This window comes from Spermophilus citellus, assembly GCF_964194105.1.
Source record: "Spermophilus citellus genome assembly, chromosome: 1".
Classification (NCBI taxonomy): Eukaryota; Metazoa; Chordata; class Mammalia; order Rodentia; family Sciuridae; genus Spermophilus; species Spermophilus citellus.
This window is the reverse complement of record NC_138182.1, coordinates 189,948,985-189,972,318: the sequence shown is the minus strand read 5'-3', so window position 1 is coordinate 189,972,318 and position 23,334 is coordinate 189,948,985. Positions and strand designations below refer to the sequence as shown.

At 36.3% G+C, this 23,334-nt stretch overlaps 1 protein-coding gene and 1 pseudogene across 2 annotated transcripts in view; both read left to right on the top strand.

The window, feature by feature from the left end:
• LOC308654614 (protocadherin alpha-7-like) overlaps positions 1-23,334 on the top strand; it is a gene marked incomplete at both ends in the record, with an annotated part of 173,337 nt that overhangs the window by 34,590 nt on the left and 115,413 nt on the right. The window lies entirely within an intron of this gene.
• On the top strand, positions 3,321-5,545 carry LOC308652471 (protocadherin alpha-12-like; annotated as a pseudogene). The gene is made up of 2 exons: positions 3,321-4,208; positions 4,348-5,545. The product of its transcript is annotated as a protocadherin alpha-12-like (transcript).

Sequence of the window (23,334 nt, the reverse complement as noted above, 5' to 3'; positions counted from 1 at the left end):
GATTAGAAAAATTCTGTGTCAGTGATTGAACCCTCTTCATTAGGTCTGAAATTATTTCCTTTTCTATAGAGCTTAATATCCATTTTAAATGTATTATCCTTCAAATAAAATTTAATTTTGCATCTACTTCTGTGGCAAAACCTATTTTTATATTATTTGAAGGAAAAAATCCAGCCTTGCATTGTAATATGCTGAAAATAACATCCTACAATGGAAATAATAAGATTTTCCATTCTTAATTTTTTTCTGTGAGCTGGCAATAGATTTATCTAGCACATATTCAAGCAAAACTCCCTGATTCATGTTTCTAAAGTAAACTAGGCAAGTAAAATTATTAAAATTATTCAAGCAAATCATACAAACTTGCTAAGGGCATATATGTTTATGATATCTGCAATATGTGCTTATGGGCATTATTTCCTACATTTTTGAATTTATCTAGAATTTAACTCCATTAAAGTGAACAAAACTGATAATTATCATTGTATGTATTTCACTTTTATTCCTTTTGTGGTACTGGGGATTGAACCCAGGGTTGCTCTATCTATCACTAAGCTATTTCCCTAGGCCTACTTATTTATTTATATATATAGATAGGATCTTTCTAAGTTGCCAGAGCTGTACTCAGACTTGGAATTCTCCTGCCTCTGTCTCATGGATAACTGAGATTATAAGAATTTACTACTGTGCCTTACTATTTCACATTTTAACTGCTCTGTCTTTAAATGTCTTATCTCTAAATGTTAATGAAAAATTCTTTCTGTGTAGTATAATCATGTAAGAGTCTAGCAAAGATCATTTACCACTAGGAATTTCTTCTAATTCTTTGCGTTTTTTTTTTGTTATGAATATGTTTGTAAAATTCTTTGAGAATCAGACATGGCTGTTTTAAGGTTACACATCATGTCATTTGGCATAATATTCTAAAGGAGTCCATTCTTGGAACTTGGATCAGGAACTCCTATATTTGTTTGTTTATTTCTTCTTCTTCTTCTTTGAAACTTTTGTATTTCAATATTAATTGGCTAATGACATTCTTTAAGTATTAAAAGTAGGTAAAAGATATTTAAAATTATATAAATATAATAAATATGAATATTAAGGCATACATTATTGCCATTTCCAAATGAAGTCATTTGATTAAGTCAAGTTCATCTAAATTTACTTTTAGAAAGACATTGGAGAATTTTAGATTACAGTTTAAATTTTTGTAAATCATTACTTTTGCATCACAAATAGCTGGTGCACATTTAGATAATTTCAAATTACCAGAAATAATTTTTATAGATTCAGAGTCATTCATATTTATTCTTACTGTCAGAGTTACATTCTTGGGTAAAATTATAATTTCACCTTATTTTTTAGTTCAGGTAAGTACTAAGATAACAGATTTTATTACCTGCTTAATAATTTAATTATGTACAACATTGTATGAGAACTACTTGACAGTATTTTTTTTTCCTGACAGTACCTTAGCAATCCAGGTACATTAACATCTTTGAAAACGGAAAGTAGGAAATGAAACTTGGTGGTGATGTTCAACAATTTAAATAATTAGTTTGATTATATCAAAATTAAAGTGGTTTTCTTAAGTAAGAGCCAGTTTTATAGTTATTTTATACTCAGTGGTTATTTTTTCTGGTTATACATAGGCCTCACACCTCACTTACCTTTATTGTTGTATGTAAGAGGAATGGCAACAAATTATGGGCTTGAAGATTTGAGTTTGAATATTAATGAAGCTATAAAATCTATGTTTATTTTTCTTATCTATTTTGTTTTCATGATTATCTTGACTTATTAAAAATTATGAAAGCTCTTTTGGTTCACCTTGAACCATAGTCACCATTTTGATTTTCTGAAGAGACTTATATTTTGAGTAATTACTAACTGATCTGTAGGGAGAGATTTATCGAGAAACCAACATGTTTGTTTCATGTTCACATTCTTTTGCCTTTGGTTGGTGAGATTAAGTGCCTTAAAACACTTCATGAGATCATTTGCATAGTGGTCTGCCATTGTTAGCTTAGGATATTGTGAAATTTGGCAGCTTGACTCATACATTTTCATGGCAATGCTTTATTCCAAAATAAAGCTTTCTAGAACTTGTGCTTTGCATTGCTTTAACATGCTATGGGAATAAGAGCAGGTGTATGAAAAGCCATCACATATAAACATCAATGAACCCCAAACGATAACATCGTTCATATTTATGATGAATTACAATATTCAATAGAGTTGTACAATTTATATATGTGAAATGTTTAGCTCATAGAAATATTTATGTTTCATTTTCTCTACTAGATAATGGCATTCTTAACATTTTCCTAACATCTTACAAAAAGTGTTTGGGAAGCACTTTATCATGAAAACAGTGTGAATTGTAAGCAGAGTAAGGTTAGGAGTGATTATTCCCCATAATAGTTAAAGGGTAACTTCTTTTATGCCTTATTTTCAAAGGTTTTTTAAAATTTTATATATTCTAATTTGTTATAGATGACAGCAGAATGCAATTCAATTCATATCACACAAATAGAGCACACATTTTCTTGTCTCTGGTTGTACACAAAGTAGAGTCACTCCATTCGTGTTTTCATACATGTATTTAGGGTAATGATGTCTGTCTTATTCCACCATCTTTTCTACCCCCATGCCTCCTCTCTTCCCCTCTCTCCCCTTTGCCTTATCTAAAAGTTCTTCTATTCCTCCCACGCTGCCCCCCATCCCCATTATGAATTAGCATCCTTATATCAGAGAAAACATTTGGCACTTGGATTTGTGGGATTGGCTAACTTCACTTAGCATTATATTCTTCAACTCTATCCATTTACCTGCAAATGCCATGAGTTTATTCTCTTTTAATGCTGAGTAATATTCCATTGAGTATATATATCAAAGGTTATTTTAATGATAAACTTTAAAGCAGAAAATGTTTTCAAACTACAACATAGGCATTTTTGTTTTGTTGCTACTAACATATAGGTTAACTAAATAGAATCATTCACAAATGATCCATGAAATGATCCAAAATAGAATTTAGAGAGACCAAGAAATGGCTAACCCCAAAAGAACCTCTCTTCTTTTTGTTGTATTTACATAATCAGTCACATATGTCGCTATACACTCAAAAGGTGAAGAAGGAAAATTCTGTCTGAGCACATAGTTACCAACCATTCACATATAGGGTCAACTCCATATTGACTGGAACGCAGGTCAAGAATTATTAAATAGGTACATAAAGGGTCATAAAAATCTCATGTATGCACTCCTTTAAAACGGCCTTCACTGTCTGCAATGGTGTTTATAAAGTGGAGGACTGATTCCTGCAATTGCTGCTCTCGCTTTTACTCCTGGCAGCCAGGGAAGGGGGAACCGGTCAGCTTCACTACTCAGTCGCGGAGGAGGCCAAGCACTGCACCTTCGTGGGCCGCATCTCGCAGGACCTGGGGCTGAAAATAACAGAATTGGTGCCACACCTGTTCTGGGTGGGGTCCAAGGATCGCAGGGACCTTCTAAAGGTAAATCTGCAGAATGGCATTTTGTTTGTGAATTCTCGGATTGACTGGGAGGAACTGTGCAGATGGAGTGAGGAGTGTAGCATCTACCTGGAGGTGATCCTGGACAGACCGCTGCAGGTTTTCCATGTGGAGGTGGAGGTGAAGGACATTAATGACAACCCACCAGTGCTCAGAGAAAAACAACATAAGGTCTGAATCTGCACCTCTGGACATGGTTTCTTCTAGAAGGCACTTCTGATGCAGATTTTGGCATAAACTCTCTCCTAACTTATACACTAAGTTTAAACGAGCATTTTGCACTTCAAACAACAACAGCAACAATAAAGATAAAAGCACATTGCCTGAGTTAATTCTTCCGAAGTTATTGTAGAGAGAGGAAACCCCCGAACTTAATTTATTGCTGATGGTCATTGATGGTGGTAAACTGGAGCTAACAGGATTGTTCAGATTGGAATAACCATCCTGAATGTGATGCCAACGCTCCAGAGTTTGATAAGCCTGGCTATGAAGCAGTATTGTTTGAAAATGTCAGAAACAACACTAGAATAATTCAACTAAATGCTTCGGATCTGGACGAAGGCCTGAATGGGGAAATTTCCTGTGAAATCAGAATGATTTTGCCAGTGAGTGAGAACTGCAAGTTTTCAATTAATCCAGGTACAGGTGAAATTAAAATCCACAGGGAACTAGATTTTTTAAAAATATTTTTTCAGTTCTCGGCGTACACAACATTTTTATTTATATGTGGTGCTGAGGATCGAACCTGGGCCGCATGCATGCCAGGCGAGCTCACTACCGCTTGAGCCACATCCCCAGCCCCGGGAACTAGATTTTGAAGAGAATAATGCTTATGAAATTCAGGTTAACGCCACTGAAAAGGGATTTCTTCCATGGTAGGTCACAGCTTGGTCCTGGTGGAGGTTCTGTACCTGAATGACAATATTCCTGAGAAAATGGTTACTTCACTATCCCTGTGAGAGAGGATGCCCAAGGGGGATTAGCGGGTCTGACCGTGACTCTGGGGCCAACAGACAGGTCACCTGCTCCTTGTCATCCTACACACCCTTCAAGCTGGAGTCTACATTCGAAAATTACTATTCCCTGGTTCTGGACAGTGCCTTGGACCATATCTGCGTATAAAGTCGTGGTTACTACAAGGCATGAGAGCTCGCCTTCGCTGTGGGTTACCACCAGAGTGTTCGTGAAGGTGGCGGACGTGAACAACAATGCGCCGACTTTTGCGCAACTTGAGTACGCGGTGTTGGTGAAGGAGAACAACCCACCCGCTGCGGACGCACAGGAGAACGCACCGCTGTCGTATTCGCTGGTGGGTGGGCGATCGTATGCTGTCGAGCTACGTGTCAGTGCACGTGGAGAGCGACAATGTGGGTGTGCTGCAGCCTCTGGACCATGAAGAGCTTGAGCTGTTGTAGTTTCAGGTGAACGCGCAGGACTCTGGCGTGCCGCCCTTGGGCAGCAAAGTGATGTTGCAGGTATTCGAGTTGAATGAAAATGACAAAGCTCGCTCCCTGCGAAGTCAGGGGCGGGCATCCCAGGTGGCACAGTGAGTCAGCGTGTGCCGCGATCAATGGATGCTGGCTACGTGGCAGCGAAGTACGTGCAGTGACCCTGGTTCAGGATACAATGCGTGACTATCTTATGAGCTGCTGCCGGCGACTGGTGTCGCGCAAAGCCCATTCCGCGCGGGGCTGTATACTGGCGAGATTAGCACAAGGCGCGCCCTGGACTAAGCAGACGCGCCAAAGGAGCGCCTGTTGGTGCTAGTGAAGGACAATGGCGAGCCCCCACTGACGGCCACTGCCTCAGTGCTTGTGTCTCTCCTGGAGAACAGTCAGGAGCCAAGGAACCGGCAGGTGCTGCAGACCAGAAGATGGTGGTGTAGATGTCAAGGAGTACTTGATTATTACAGTCTACGTGGTGTCCAGCTTCTTTGTGCTCAAGCTGCTGTGTATGCTGCCCTGCGGTGCTTGGTAGAGCCTGCCCAGCGCGCATGCCGGCTTGGATAGTGCAAGAGGATGTGCTTCTTCGAGGTGGAGGTCGGGTGGTACTCATAGGAGGCAGAGGGTGTATTCTGCAGAGGATCACCTAAGACTGACCTCTTAGCCTTCAATTCCAGTCTTCAGCCATCTCAAGAAGATTGTTTAAATTCTTCCAAGGAAGTAAGTTATTGATATCATTTATGTATATGTTTCCCTGTAATAACTTGATTTTAGGTTATAACCATATCCTCTTTTTCTTATTCTTTTCTTCATAATGTTATCCCGTAAACCATGAAATGTCTACTGTTCTCTGGTCTGATCATTCTTTTCTTAAATCTTAAACCACTTATCACTTGTTTACTTTAGTTTCACATAATTTTCATGTATTATCATATTCTAAAATTACATGCATCATTGGAAGATAATGGAAGCCCTATTGAAGTTCATAGAGAGTAATGAAGTTTAAAAGCAATCAATAAGGAGTTTTTATAAATTATCAAAAATTTATAGCAAATTGTCTGCTAATTAAGAGGTTCTCAGCTGAAACACTTTTCCTTCTATTTTTTCATTTCTACATTCAGTAACAACTGTGTACATCTTTACTTATTTTCAGAAACAACATATTTAATTAACAATTATCTCAAGATAAGAAAATACGAAGAAATGTAGAAAGAAAAATAATGAACTTTTCTATACAATTTACGTGGATTATTTTGCTTCTGCTGACCTTAATGAATTCTAAGTGAGAGAAGCTCATATGTCCCAAATTCTGATGTTGATCAACATATAAAAATTTTCACAATTATATGTCACTTTCTTCATTCCAAATTAGTAGATATGAACTTTGTATAGAATTGTATATAACTCTTTAGTTTTTTTTTGAAAATTTGATTTGCCATAAGCAATTTTGATAGATGTAAATATCATTAAAGTTAGAAAACCTTTGACTCTACATATGTATCCATCTCAAGCTAAAAGTCAAGATCTTTGTCTTAGTCATTCTTATTTTGAATATTCATGTGTTATTCAACATTACTTTAGGGAATGAGTTACATAGATATAATGAAGACCATAGATCACCACATCTGAAAATTTCCATTTCTCTCCTTTTTCTTGCTATCTATGAGTGATTAGCATTGAAAATAATAGTATGTCAAATTAAAAACTGACCAGGTGTTTGATAACTCTTAAATTTATTTTTTAATTTGGTCATAAATTTAGGATTTCAGGCAAATTACAAAAAAAAATTAAAAGAATTACTAAACACATTAAACTTGATTCCTTAATTTTTCCTTATGTACTAGGGCCATTAAAATAGCCTCCTTGATCCCCATTCTAATTTCTCTAAAGGCTTAAATTATGACAGTAGAAATGAATCAAAAGAACCATGTACAGGAATTGGGAATATAAGATGTAGCTGTAGAGGATTTGCCTAGCATGTGCCAGGCTCTAGCATGTGCAAGTTTAGTTGCCAGTAGTGAAAGTGGAAGGAAAGAACCATGTATATGGTAGCAAGGTAGAAGCAGCCAGATGGTTGATGACTCAGTATAAATGATGAGAAAGATAAAAGTTGAAGATAACACCCCCTCCCTTTTCAATTTGGTCAACAGGGAGGATGTGATTTCCCTAAAAAATATGCAAAACAGAGTTGGAAAAACAGCTCATATATGTTTGATCATGTAAGGAATGGAGAGGAACATTTAAGAAAATGGTATTTTTGAGGGTTCAAGAGAACACTACTATGGCTGGAAGTATGGACCTAGAATTCAGAGGAGATTATAGAGTAAATGCCTGAGGGAAAAATATAAATCCTTGAAAGGATAAAATCACCAAGAGAGAAACTGAAACATTTAAAGAATAATAATTCAAAAAAAAAAAAAAACAATTTAGGTGGATAGTTGTGTTAGTTCCTGGAGCTGCTATAAGAAATGACTGGATGGTACACAACAAAAATCTATTCACTTACAGTTTTGGAGATCTGAAGTCCAAAATCAAGGTGTTAGCAGGGTTTATATTTCCTCTGGAAGCTCTAGGGGAATACATCTAGGGAATATATCTGTTCTTTGCTTCTTTAAGTTTCTCATGGGTGGTTCCATTCCTTAGCTTGTGGCTATATCATTCCAATCTCTGCCTCCATGGTCACATAGCTTCCTCCTCTTCTCCATGTATTCTCTGGGTACATGTGATTGCACTTAGGGCCCACCGGTATACTCCAGGATACATGTCTCCTTGCAATATTCTTAATTTAATTACATCATTTGCCTATAAGTAATATTCAAAAGTTCTGAGTCTTAAGATGTGGGTATATCTTTTTGAGGAACCACCATTCACCCTACTATGGTAGGCCTAAAATCTCAGGGAGAATAGATAGGCAGTTGAGATCAAACTTCAACTAAATGTTAGAAATTAGAGGTGAAGGAAAGGAGATAAACAAAAGTTTTTTCCCCCAGAAGTATCATGTTTAAGTATATGTGTTCATATACATATGTTTTAATAAAAACATATAATACAATTATTTATATATAAATCGATGCATATTTTAGTTAGAGATATTTGAGAATTTTTTTGTGTGAGAGCAAAGAAGCAAGTAAAGAAGGTGATACGAAAGACAAAACAGGAAGCAAGGGAATGAAGTGAAGATAAAAACATGAAGGAGATGAAAATGGAAAATAATATTTTTCAGATTATAGGGTTAGCATAAAAAGTGGGAACAGTTTTTTCCTGTGAACTAATAGGGAGAAAAGTAGAGACTACAAAGAGAATTGTTGATATGAGAAGAGAGCAGTGAGTTCACTCTTCTAATAGGAAAATTATCCAAAAGTCAAGCAGTAGGAATGGAGTGGAGAATTGTGAAGAGAGAAGGACAATATAAAATAATTTCTGAAGGCAATAGGAAGAGTTTATTAGTCAACTTGAGGTCCAGCTGTAGAAAATGTGTAAGTAAACTTCTAGAGAATATAGTCATCATCATTAAATTACTACTTTTTACTGAGGTCAATAGGTATAGAGAAAATGAATAGTTATTGTGTGTTGGATGCTAAAGAATGTTAGAGAGCAGTAAGATAAACAGTTGACTGATCTTATGATATCTGGAAGGACATATGTTAAATGGTTGACTATGAATTTTAGTTTATGGGAGAAGTTTGTGAAGCAGCGGAGGGCCAAATAGACAAGAATCATTAGAACTAATCATGAGATTTTCCCATTATGAGAATGAAGTATGTTAGTAGAAGTAATGGAGCTTGAGAGGATGATGAGAGCAAACAAATACCAAATACTCTATATAACGTTTAAGAGGGGAAAGAGATACAGAAATCAACCCAGCTGTCATTTCCTACAGAGTTGTGCACAGAAATAAATATCAGAAAGACATTTATTAGAGCTATTATATATTTTTCATTGTGTTATTTGGCCTGGACCTAATAATGATAGCAATGAATAAAAGATTCACTTCTTTTCCTTGCTTACAATGTGTTAACACCTTTGTCTTGCTATTGTCACTTACTTGGAAAGTCAGAATCAATTTAAATGGTAGTAAGTTTTTTCTTAGTGACGATGAAATGAGAAAGGGAGGAAAAAAGAAAAAGAAGGTAAGTCTATTGGTTGTAGTTTAAATTCTATTAAATACACAGGAGGCTGGTTCTTAGCATGTTTTTGGCAAAGGAAACTTAAAACTTCAAAGCATTGTTGTATTTAAATAGTCTTGAGTTTACTTTGTATTTACGCACACACACAAGCTCACACACATTTGACTAAACACTTTCTTTCATATACAAACATTTTACCTACACGGTATAGTCACATTTGGATGAATCTATAAATATGGTGAAATAATTCAAAATCTGGTGTATCACTTACCAATATCCTTCGCATTCATCTGCTTTTTTCCCCCCTTATGTGATTGTTATATTTCCATTTGGAATCAGTGGCCATTGTATGAGAAGATCTTGAAAAATATTACAGGAAAAGGAAATTACAACCAAAGCCTACAGGAATATGAGAACTAGAGATCCATTGCTCTCAAGTGAATGTATAATATTCTCCCTTTAAAAGTTCTCCATGGAGGTTTTACACATGAAACAAATTTGTGGAAAAATTGAACACATCAACCAACTGTCAAATAACATCCAATGCTGAGCAGCATAAAACGATTTACTGTTTCTGTAAAGGTATATATTTAATCTCAAATTACATATTTGCGGCGAAAAAGTCGGTAAATGTGAGGAAAACGATACCCTACATCAATGGAAAATATGAAGACCTAGTCATTCTTACACTTACACATTCATGCGCATGGTGTCGCTCTTTACTGAGAATGTTTCTGCGAAGAAAGGCACCGTATCTTCCTCCAGAAAATTCGTCAGGTAGTGGGAAATCCGTTGCGAATTCTCTCGCACTAGAAGCTCATAAAACGGATCCTTGAGAGGAAGTTTTATGTAAGGCATTCTATATACTGTAGATATCTATGAATCCTTATGCGTGTATCATGTTGTTTTCCTTGCAAAGAGACCCGGGAGCCCGGCACCTTCTGTTCTCGCTTCTGCTCCTCACAGACTGGGAGGCCGGGAGCGGTCAGCTCCACTACTCTGTCCCGGAGGAGGCAAAACACGGAACCTTTGTGGGCCGCATCGCTCAGGACCTGGGGCTGGAGATAACAGAATTGGTGCCACGCCTGTTCCGGGTGGCGTCCAAGGACCGCGGGGACCTTCTGGAGGTAAATCTGCAGAATGGCATTTTGTTTGTGAATTCTCGGATCGACCGGGAGGAGCTGTGCGGGCGGAGCGCAGAGTGTAGCATCCATCTGGAGGTGATCGTGGACAGGCCACTTCAGGTTTTTCATGTGGAGGTGGAGGTTAAAGATATTAATGACAACCCGCCGGTATTCCCTGAAAATAACAAAAGCATAATGATTGCAGAATCTAGACCTCCAGAAACCAGATTTCCACTAGATGGCGCTTCGGATGCAGATATTGGCGCAAACGCTGTCTTGACCTACCGGCTGGATCCCAACGATTATTTCACTTTGGATACGCAAAACAATCGTGAACAAACGTCTTCGTTATCACTTGTGTTAAGGAAAACATTAGACAGGGAGGCAATTCAGGAACATAGTTTATTACTGACAGCCAGTGATGGAGGTAAACCAGAGCTGACAGGCACAGTTCAGCTGTTGATCATAATTCTGGATGTGAATGACAATGCTCCAGAATTTGATCAATTCGTTTATAAAGTTAAAGTGTTAGAGAATGCACTTAATGGAACACTCCTGATTAAACTAAATGCCACAGATCCTGATGATGGTACTAATGGAGATATAGTTTACTCTTTTAGAAGGCCCGTGTCTCCCTCAGTGGTGTATGCATTTAACATAAATTCCAACGATGGAGAAGTTAGGACAAAAGGTAAACTGGATTTTGAAGAAAAGAAATTATATGAAATATCCGTGGAGGCAGTTGACAAAGGGAATATTCCAATGACGGGTCATTGTACCCTTTTGGTGGAAGTACTAGATGTAAACGATAATGCCCCTGAAGTAACCATCACTACTCTGTCACTTCCCATCAGAGAAGATACACAACCTAGTGCAGTCATCGCCCTGATCAGCGTGTCCGACCGTGACTCTGGTGCCAACGGACAGGTCACCTGCTTTCTGACGCCCCATGTCCCCTTTAAGCTGGTGCCCACCTTCAAGAATTATTATTCGCTGGTGCTGGACAGCGTTCTGGATCGTGAGACTATATCTGACTATAAGCTGGTGGTGACAGCGCGTGACGGGGGCTCGCCTTCGTTGTCGGCCACAGCCAGCGTGTCCGTGGGGTTGGCCGACGTGAACGACAATGCACCAGCGTTCACGCAGACCGAGTACACCGTGTTCGTGAAGGAGAACAACCCACCGGGATTCCACATCTTCACAGTGTCCGCGCGGGACGCGGACGCGCGGGAGAACGCGCTAGTGTCCTACTCCCTGGTTGAGCGTCGGGTGGGCGAGCGTGCGCTGTCGAGCTACGTGTCAGTGCACGCAGAGAGCGGCAAGGTGTATGCGCTGCAGCCCTTGGACCATGAGGAGTTGGAGTTGCTGCAATTCCAGGTGACCGCGCGCGACGCTGGCGTACCGTCCCTGAGCAGCAACGTGACGCTACAGGTGTTTGTATTGGACGAGAATGACAACGCGCCCACGCTGCTGCCTCCTCGGGCAGGTGGCTCTATGAGCGAGCTGGTGCCACTGTCAGTGGATGTGGGCCAAGTGGTGGCGAAGGTACGCGCTGTTGATGCGGATTCGGGCTACAATGCGTGGTTATCTTACGAGCTGCAGACGCTGGCGGGCAGTGTGCGCAGCCCGTTCCGTGTAGGGCTGTATACTGGTGAGATCAGTGTCACGCGCGCCCTGGATGAGGTGGACGCGCCACGCCAGCGACTGCTGGTGCTAGTGAAGGACCATGGCGAACCAGCACTGACCGCCACTGCCACAGTGCTGGTGTCACTGGTGGAGAGTGGTCAGGTGTCAAAGGTCTCTTCGCGGTCGTCCACCAGTGCCTCTGGCCCAGAGGCGGCGCTGGTGGATGTCAACGTGTACCTGATCATCGCGATCTGCGCGGTGTCCAGCCTGTTGGTGCTCACGCTGGTGCTGTACATGGCATTTCGATGCTCCGCGGTGCCCACGGAGGGCGCGTGCGGCCGTGGGAAGCCCACGCTGGTGTGCTCCAGCGCGGTGGGGAGCTGGTCTTACTCGCAACAGAGGCGACAGAGGGTGTGTTCTGGAGAGGTCCCACCCAAGACCGACTTAATGGCCTTTAGCCCAGGTCTTGCTCCAGTTTTGGGTTCTGCAGAGGAAACATGCCAGGGAGAAGGGCAGGCAGAGTTCTTGAAAGCGGTAAGTTCCTACTTTTTTTTTTTTTTTTTTTTTACATATTTGCTTTTTATTTTTGGTTAAAGAATTTTTGTAAATCCTGGATAATCTGATAATTTTTTTGTCCTTAGATATTAAAATATATACATACATCTTAAGAAATAGTCTTAACTAAATATTTTAGCCTTCTTGACAGTTGTTCATTTAAAATATCTTTAACCCCAATTTTGAGATTGTTTCTTAGGTTAATTTTAATTTCCCTGCTCTTTATCATCTTTAACAATTTGGTTATTTGCATTTAGGTTGGATTATTCTTCATAGTGAAACCTGAAGTCACCACAATGAAGTGTCCAAAACTGAAATAATTTGGTTTTGTTGTCCTGTTAATAGTTTTCTGTATTTATTAGGTGCCGCAGTCATTCCTACTTTGCTATGGCTCTCAGCAATTACGTATTCACCATTTACAAAAATCCCACGTTTTGAGAACTTAAGCATTTTTTAAAAATGTTGTTTTAATGAGGCTAATCAAAATTTAAATTTTTGAATCTTTTTATTTAATTTACACATATGCCTACATACGTGTATTATTTTAAAGTGCTTCATAACTTTTCACGGAAATGCCTCATTTTACAATTCATTTTTCTTTCTTTTAAATAATTTCTTTTGGCACTCCTTTGTTGTCTTCTAGGCACATCAATGTTTCCCTCTCAGGTATCCCATAACAAGCTCTTTGTGATTTTCCTTTCATATTTTTATTTGCACTCAGATAATTATTCATAAATTTACATTCATGTAGTGATTTTTTTGTTACTGTTTAGTTTTAAATATTTAACACGTTATGTATTTTAGATCTCTTTGTCACAAGACTTTTGGGAAATCTTTTATTTTAATTAGTTATGTATGACAGCAGAATGCATTACAATTTATATTACATGTATAGAGCACAATTTTTCATATCTCTGGTTGTACACAAAGTAGAGTCACACCATTTGTGGCTTAATACATGTAAGTAGGGTAGTGATGTACATCTCATTACACCAACTTTCCTAACCCCATGCCCCCTGCCTTCCCCTTCCTCCCCTTTGCTCTATCTAGAGTTGTCTAATCCACCCATGCTCCTCCCCCAAGCCCATTATGAATCAGCATCCTTATATCAGAGAAAACATTTGGCATTTGGTTTTGCAAATGTGATTCTATTAATAGCTGTGTGGTAATGATAGTGTGGACATATCACTACACATTCAGTTATTCACCTGGGGATGAGCAAACACTTTGTTTTTAGTGTTCTTTTACAAAGAACATGTTGTACTATCATTTTATGTATTTCCTAAAAACTGATACTTGATTCTCACAGTGGAATTGATCACCAAAGAGTATCAATAATTTTGATTTTGAAGTATGTTAATAGGTGGTTTTCCAAAAATTTTGTAGTACTTGAAATTTCCACCAAACAGTTAAGAGCATTCTTTTCATCTTATCTCCAGAAGCAATAGAGGATTTACTTTCTGTTGCTGTGATCAGTCTGAAATATCAAACAAATATTTTATTATTTGTTTTAATTAGTTATACATTACAGTAGAATGCACTTATATACTTTGATGTATCATACATAGATGGATATAATTTCTCATTTTTCTGAGTATACATATTGTAGAATCACATTAGTCATACAGTCACATACATGCAGTAATAATGTCTGTTTCATTCTACTATTTTTCTTATCCCCACATCCCCTGCCTTCCCCTCCTTTCATTTCTCTCTACTTAATCTGAGGTAACTTTTTTTTGCATTACAATTCTTAATACACATAAATACCACACTTTTTGTAATGCTAAGTATGAAGTCATCAAATCCCCCCAAAACAAATACCGAATGTTTTCTCTGATATAGGGAGGTTACTCATAGTGGAATTGGGAGGGAGAGCATGGGAGGAATAGATGAATTCTAGATAGGGAAGAGGGGTGGGAGAGAAAGGGAGGGGGCGGGGCAAGGGATTAACAAGGATGGTGGAATGTGATGGACATCATTGTACAAAGTACAAGTATGAAGACTTGAATTGGGTGTCAATATACTTTATATACAAACAGAAATATCTGTTATTTTAATTTTAAATTCCTATATGTCACCAGTGGAATTGAGAATTTTATGTTATTTTGTTTTGGACTTTATTGTCTTTGATTTATCAATAAAACTCTTTACCCATTTTCACATATGAAAAAAATGTGGTTCTTAATTTGGGAAAATTCTTTGGACAACATAAATATTACCTATTTATCTGCTAAGTGCATCACAAATGTACTTTTCTCCAGTGTCATTTCTACTGATTTGTTTATAGAATATTTTGCAATATAAAAGTGTTCAAAATTCATATAGTCAAACATGTCTAATTTTTATTTTATGCATTTTAAAGTTTGAAGGTTAGTTTGAAAAGTCTTTCTAACCTTTGTATTGAAATTCACTGGGCTAGGAGTAAAGCTCAGTGGTAGAACACAGGACTAACATGCACCAGGCCCTTAGTTCTATCTCCAGCACCATAAATAAATAAATAAACACACACACATATATATAATTCATTAATTAAATTTATTTAATAAACACATATTCAATGTTCTCTATATACCAGGGGTTTTACAGAATAGGAATATAGCTTTGAAATTCATTATTTTTTGTTGTTGTTAAATACAAATTTCTAGATTGGTGCCATTTTATTTTTGCCTGAAATTTTTCTTTAATACTTCTTGTGTTCTGGTACTGAATTCACTCAAATTTGTGAAAATTTTTTATTGCACTTTCATTTTTGAAAACATATTTTAGTGGATATATAGGATAATTTTTGAAAGGTGTTATTCATTCCCTTGCCTCCTGGCTTGAATAGTTTCTGATGAGAAGATTGCTATTGTTTTTACCTTTGTTCTGCTGTGTGTAACTTCTTTCCCCTCCATCACTTCTTATAGTGTCAGTTTAAACTATCCTTTTAAAAACTGTCATTTTTATCATTGATTTTTGCAAATTGATCATTATGTTCTTTAGTCTTATTTTCTTTATGTTAGTCTATTTGGGATTTGTTGATTTTCTTGATCTGTGGATTTACCATTTTCACCAAATTTGGGAAAATTTTAACCATATTGCTTCAAATATTTTTTCTTCCTTTCTGCCTTTCTGTGACTCCAATTACACATATGTTGGGCCATCTGATGTTTTCTTTGTCTTTTCACTCTCTGTGCCTCATTTAAGATACATTTACTGGTATATTTTCAACTCCACTAATTTTTCCTTTTGTAGTGTCATGTCTTCTAATCCTAGCCAGTATATTTTGAAAAATTCAGACAGTATATTTCTTATCTCTGTGAGATTCCACTTGAGTCTTTCATTTTATTTATCTCCACATAATATTCATCTTTTGATCTATATACTTGATTATATAAGTATATTTATTATAGATGTTTTAACACTCTTGTCTCCCTGTTTGAACGTTTTTCTCTGCTTCTTTTGATTGATCTTTCTTTTTGTGTGGATTGTGTGGATTTGCATGGCACATGGCAGGTAATATTTGATTAGATGCCAGACATGGTGAATTTTGCATGGTTAGGTACTGAAGTGTGTGTGTGTGTGTGTGTGTGTGTGTGTGTGTTTTCCTTTAAAGTGATGGTTCTCCACCAGGGACAATTTTGCTCCTGCCCCAGTAGATAATCTGAAAATACCTGGATACATTTTAGTACTTACAACTAGGGTATTGCTATAGCACCTAGTGATAGAGGCCAGAGATACTGCTAAATATCCAATAATTGCTGCTAAACATCCCACATAACAAAGAATTATCCAGATCAAAATATCAATAGTGTTGCTACTGGGAAATTCTGCTTTCAAGAGCATTGAACTTAATTTGACGTGAAGTTGAGTTTCTTGATACATTTTTTTTTCTTTCAAAACTTGATTTTAAGCTTTGTTAGTGCACATTTAGGATAGCTTTTAGCATAGGACTAATTTGACCAGCTTTTGACATAATAATGCCTTAGGACACAACCTAATGCCCTGTAAAGTCTTAAGAAGTCTCTTTTCTCTGACTGATGGGAGTGCAAAATATTTCCAGCCCTGAATGAGTTCTAGGAATTATTCTGCTTACTCATTTGAAGTGATTGTTTCCCTGGATTTGTGGAGTTTTACCCAATGCACATGCACATTACTACTATTCAACCAAATTTTGTAGAAGACCCCTCTGCAGATCTGTGGAGCTCTTTCTCAGTTCATTTTCTTATATCCTTCTTTGCAAATTCTATTTTTCCGGGCCTTGCTTAGCTTTGATTTCTTTATGCTGGTGCAGTGAGGCCACTGGGCTGTTTACTTTTCCCCCTTGCTATTGCCTAGTGTGATGAGGACAATCTTAAGGTTGATCTTATTTGTATTCTCTCTTGAAGATTGTAGCCTTCCTTACCTATTGTCTGAAAACAGTTCCTTTATATACTTTATGCAGTTTTCTTATTGTTTATCATGGTAGGATAAAACAGAAGTTCATACATTATTGTATATCATTGCAAAATGTCTGTCTACTCTGTTTGTTTCTTTGAATTTTAAATTCCAAAGAGTTTGTTATTAATATCAACAAACATTTTTAAAATCAGAATTTACTTGGATATCGTTTCATTAACCCCTATATCTTCAACCTTATTCATTACATTAAGTACATTCTTATGAAAGGATGAAGCTCAATATTGCTTTTGAAACTTAATATTATGCCTTTCTTTTAATGTAGAATTTAGATCATTAATATTTAGTGTGATGCATTATATATGTATTATATATTTTATTTCATGTTTATTGGTTATTTTACTTTTTTAATATTTATTTTTTTAGTTGTAGTTGGACACAATACCCTTATTTTAATATGGTGCTGAGGATTGAACATAGGGCTTTGCATGTACCAGGTGAGTGCTTTACCACTGAACCACAACCCAGCCCTGGTTATTTTACTTTTTTGTCCTTTTTTATTTTCATGATTTTGGTGATTTACAAAAAGGAATGCTTATTATCTTACCTCTTTTAATTTGGAAGTTGTAACATAGTTTTTGTCTCTAATAATGCTCATATTCTTTCCTACTTATCTCTGCATTTTAACATTATAATTGTGAATATAACATACTTATGGAAAAGTGATTAAACACACATGTATGGTTTAACACATATTTATAAGTCAGACATGCTGTAATCTCAAAGAACTGGAACAATGCAAAGATTTTTTGGGGGATGGTGGTGCTGGGGATTGAACCCAGGGACTTGTACATACTAGGCAAGCACTCTACCAACTGAGCCATATCCCCAGCCCTAATGACAAGATCTATTTTTTAACTCATTTAGTCTCCTTTGAATTATATGCCATTTTATCAGGTTTCAAACATTAGAGGCCTAAATTTTTATTTTTTATTTTTTAGTTGTAGATAGACACAATGTATTTTATTTATTTATTTATTTATTTATTTATTTGGTGCTGAGGATCAAACCCAGTGCCTCATACTTGCTAGGCAAGCACTCTACTACTGAGGCACAACTCCAGTCCTAGAAGACCTTATTATTTTAATTGTTTATACAATCAAGATTTTATTATCGTAAATGTAGAAAACAGGCTCAAGAAAGCTAAAAGTGGGTTTTTTGAAATAATCAATAATAATGATAACCTCTAGTGCAGTTGAACCAGAAAAAAAGGCACAGGAAGAAAAAATGACATCAAGAATTTACAAGGCTCAATTTTAGAATTTTATATAAAATTATATTTTGTTCCCGTGTAAAGAATCACCTGCTAAAAAACAAATGATTTTTTAAAATGAAAAACAAAAGAAGAAGAATTGGTTGGTGTGGTGGTGCATGCCTGTAATCTCAGTGGCCTGGGAAGCTGAGGCAGGAGGATCACAAGTTCAAAGCCAGCCTCAACAGAAGTGAGGCACCAAGCAAATCAGTGAGACCCTGTCTCTAAATAAAATACAGAATAGGGCTGGCTATGTGGCTCAGTGGTCAAGTGCCCCTGAGTTCAATGTATGTTCCCCCTATATGATAAAAAGGGGAATGTCACTAGAAGGTAGAAAATGCTAACATGTAGCTGAGAGTTTAGATTAATTGGGAATATACTCTGAAAATGTCACCTGCTATAACTGACACAAGAGGAAATAAAGCTCTGAACAGTCCTTTGACCACTAAGGAAACTGAATTAGTAATCAGAAGCATTCCCACCAATAAAACTCTAGGTACGGATAATTTCAATAGTAAGTTCTATGTTCAAGTGAGAAATAATTCAAAGAGTATATAAATCTTTGAGTATAGAAGGAGATGCCACTTTTATATTATTTAAGAAACTACCATAAATTGAATACTACTGGCAAAGAAATAAATTGGGAAGAAAAACGAGGATATGGAAGTATCACTCTGAAACTTAAATGCAAGAATTTTTTAAACTTAACAAAGTAAATCAATGAATATACAGAATGAATTATAAATTGTGATCTAATTATGATCAAATGTGTCTCTCCAAGAAAATACACGTTCATTTGCCAAAGGAAAACCACAAATGTCACTCAATACATTAATTCTTGCAAGAGAAAAAACTCGCACATGCATACAACATTTGACATCAATTCTAATTTTAAAAAATTCATATAAACAATATATATAAACATTCAACTGGAAAAATCAGCTGGAAATAAAATTTTTTAAATTTCAGTTTGTTTTGGGTTTGGGTTTTGGGGGTTTTTGTTTTTGTTGGGGGGTACTTGGAATTGAACCCAGGGGTGCTCTATCACTGAACCACATGCAGCTGTTTTATTTTTTTATTTTGGGACAGAATCATGTAGGTTGGTTAAGGCCTCACTAAGCTGCTAAGGGTGACTCCCAACTTCGATTCTCTTGCCCAGCCTCCTGAGTTGTTGCAATTACAGGCATGCACCAGTGCACCCAAAGGAAATGAAATTTTAAAAGGTATTACACTTTAAACTATCAGGTATCTGGATATAAATCTAATAAAGCACTTGCAAGATTTCTATGGAAAAAATCCATCCCTACCCTGAGCCAATGAACATACCTATATTTTAGAGTAGAAGCTTTATGATTTTTGTCTTTTATACTTGGGAAAATCTCTTCTTTTTTTACTGCTTTATAGTGTCATTCCTATGACATATATACTGTTCATAATTATATGAGTCTTTATAGGTGTAAAATCTATTTTATTAATCTTTTTGTCTTATATCAGTACCACAAGTATCACATAGTTATTATAACTGTAGTTTTTAATTAAGGCTTGAGAGCTGGTAGTATAAATCCTCCTACTTTGATATTCAAAGGGAAGTAATTCTATTTATTTTTGCTGTAAATTTTAATTGACAAATAATAATTGTTAGTATTTCTGGGTATAGTTAATAGTAATATACTGTGTTTCAAAATTGTTAATAGTTATTTTTATGGAATAGATTTATATTCTTGCCATAAAAATTAAATTGATGAGGTGGGTATGTTAATTAGCTTTTTCCTCCCAGTAGTAGTAATTAAACCCACAGCCTTACACATTCTAGGCAAGTGCTCTACTACGAAGCTACAGCTCCAGCCCTTTTAAAAATATTTATTTTTGAGACATTGTTTTGCTAATTTTCTCAGGCTGACCTCAAAGTTGCCATTCTCTGTCTCAATATCTACCTAGAGGAAAACATCACATGGGCAGCAGGAATGTAGCTCTATAGTAGAGCTCTTACTTAGCTATCTTGAGGTCCTGGGTTCAATCTCCAGTGCTGAAAAAAATCACCTTATATTCCAGTTTTATCTTATCCAAGAATTGATAATTCTTGACCATCACTATTTCATTTAAACATGGTTTTTAAAATTTCACATATACAAAAGAAATTCTAGTTGAGTTTTGAATTTTGATTGGTATTGAATTAAATCTATAGATCATTTTTTGGGGAGCTAATATCTTCAAAACATGCATTTCCAACTCAGGAACATAGTATAGTCTCTTCTTATTTAGGTCCTCTCCAATGTTTCTCTAAAGAGTCTTGTAACTTTTTTTCCATGCTACATCACTGTAATATGCTGCTTTTCAGTCCTTTGGGTATAAACCAAGGAGTGGGATAGCTAGGTCAAATGGTGGTTCCATTCCAAGTTTTCTAAGGAATCTCCATAACTGCTTTCCAGAGTGATTGCACCAATTTGCAGTACCATCGTCAATGTATGAATGTACCTTCCCCCGCCCCCCCCCCCCCCCCCCCGCCGCCATATCCTTGCCAACACTTCTTATTCTTTCCTGATTGGAGTCAGGTAAAATCTTAGAGTAGTTTTGATTTGCATTTCTCTAATTTCTAGAGATGATAAACTTTCTTTATATGTTTGTTGATCAATTGCATATCTTCTTTGAAGTGTCTGTTCAATTCCTGTGCCCATTTGTTGATTGGGTTATTTGTTTTTTTGTTAAATTTTTTTGGGTTCTTTATATATCCTGGAGATTAGTGCTGTATCTGATATGCATGTGGTAAAGATTTTCTCCCAATCTGTAGGCTCTCTCTTCATGTTATTTATTGTTTCCTTTGTTGAGAATAAGCTTGTAGGGGCTGGGGATGTGGCTCAAGCGGTAGCGTGCTCACCTGGCATGCGTGCAGCCCGGGTTCGATCCTCAGCACCACATACAAACAAAGATGTTGTGTCCACCGAAAACTAAAAAATCAATATTAAAAATTCTCTCTCTCTCTCTCTCTCTCTCTCTCTCTCTCTTTAAAAAAAAGAGAATAAGCTTGTAGTTTGAATCTATCCCATTTATTGACTCTTTATTTTACCTCTTGTGCTTTAAAAGTCTTGTTAAGAAAGTCAGGTCCTAAGCTGACATGATGAAGATTTGGGCCTACTTTTTCTACTAATAGGCACAGAATGTCTCTTCTAGTGCCTAAGTCTTTGATATACTTTGAGTTGATTTTTGTGTAGGGTGAGAGATAGAGGTTTAATTTCATTTTTTAACATATGGTATGGATTTCCAGTTTTCTTAGCACCATTTGTTGAAGAGGCTATCTTTTCTCCAATGTATGTTTTTGGCACCTTTGTCAAGTATGAGATAACTGTATTTATGTGGATTTGTATCTGTGTCATCTATCCTGTACCATTGGTCTACATGTCTATTTTGGTGCCAATACCATGCTGTTTTTGTTACTATTGCTCTGTAATATAGTTTAAGTTCTGGTATTGTGATACTTCCTGTTTTTTTCTTCTTACTAAGGATTGCTTTGGGACTCTTATTTTTCCAAATGAATTTCATGATTGCTTGTTATATTTCTATGAAGAACATCATTGGCATTTTAATAGGAGTTACCTTATATCTGTGTAATACTTTTGATAGTATGGTCATTTTGACGATATTAATTCTGCCTATCCAAGAGCATGGGAAATCTTTCCATCTTCTATGATCTTCTTCAACTTCTTTCTTTAGTGTTCTGTAGTTTTCATTGTAGAGATATTTTTCACTTCTTTTGTTAGATTGATTTCCAAGTATTTTATTTTTTTGAGGCTGTTGTGAATGATGTAGTTTTCCTGACTTATCTTTCAGAAGATTCATCACTGATGTATAGAAATGCATTTGATTTATGGGTGTTGGTTTTATGTCCTGCTACTTTGCTGAATTCATTTATTAGTTCTAGAAGTATTCTGGTGGAATTTTTTTGGATCTTCTAAATATAGAATCATGTTGAAGGCACATAGTGATTTGTTTGATTTCTTCTTTTTCTATTCACATCCTTTTAATTTCCTTAGTCTGTCTTATTGCTTTGGCTACGATTTCAAGGACTATGTTGAATAGAAGTGGTGAAAGAGGGCATTCCAGTTTTTAGAGGAATGCTTTCATTTTTTTCTCCATTTACAATGATGTTGGCCTTGGCCTTAGCATAGATAGCTTTTACAATGTTGAGGTATGTAACTAGTATCCCTAGTTTTTTTAGTGTTTTGAACATGAAAGTGTGCTATATTTTGTCAAATTCTTTGCTGCATTTATTGAGATAATGATGATTATTGTCTTTAAGTCTATTGATATGATTAATTACATTTATTTATTTCCATATGTTGAACCAACCTTGCATCCCTGCAATCCCCCTTGATTGTGGTGCAGTATCTTTTAACATGTTTTTGTATGCAATTTGCAATCTGATTGAAAATTTTTGCATCTATGTTCATCAGGGATATTGGTGTGAAGTTTTCTTTCCTTGATGTATCTTTGTGTGGTTTTGGTATCAGGGTGATACTAGCCTTGTAGAATGAGTTTGGAAGTGTTTCCTCCTTTTTGATTTCATGGAATAATTTGAGGAGTGTTTGATGTTAGTTCTTCTTTGAAGTTCTTGTAGAGCTTGGCTAAGAATCCATCTAGTCCTGGGCTTTTCTTGGTTGGTAGGCTTTTGATGGTGTCTTCTATTTTATTGCTTGAAGTTGATTTGTTTAAATTATGTATGTCCAATTGATTTAGTTTGGGTAGATCATATGTCTCTAGAAATTTGTTGATGTCTTCAAGATTTTATATTTTATTGAAGTATAAATTTTCATAATGGTTTCTAATTATCTTCTGTGTTTCAGTAGTGTCCACCGTGATATTTCCTTTTTCATCACAAATTTTAGTAGTTTGAGTTTTCTCTTTCTCTTTGTTAGTGTAGCTAAGGGTTTATCAATTTTATTTATTTTTTAAAGAACCAACTTTTTGTTTTGTCATTTTTTTGAATTGTTTCTTTTGTTTCAATTTCATTAATTTCAGCTCTGATTTTAATACTTCCTGTCTTCTGATTTTGGTGTTGATTTGTTCTCCTTTTTCCTAAGGCTTTGAGGTGTAATGTTTGGACATTTTTTTGTCTTTTTATTATTTTAATGTATGGTATGAGCTCAATGCAATGAACTTTCCTATTAGCACTGCCTTCATAGTGTCACAGAGATTTTGATATGTTGTATCAGTGTTCTCATTAACCTCTAAGTATTT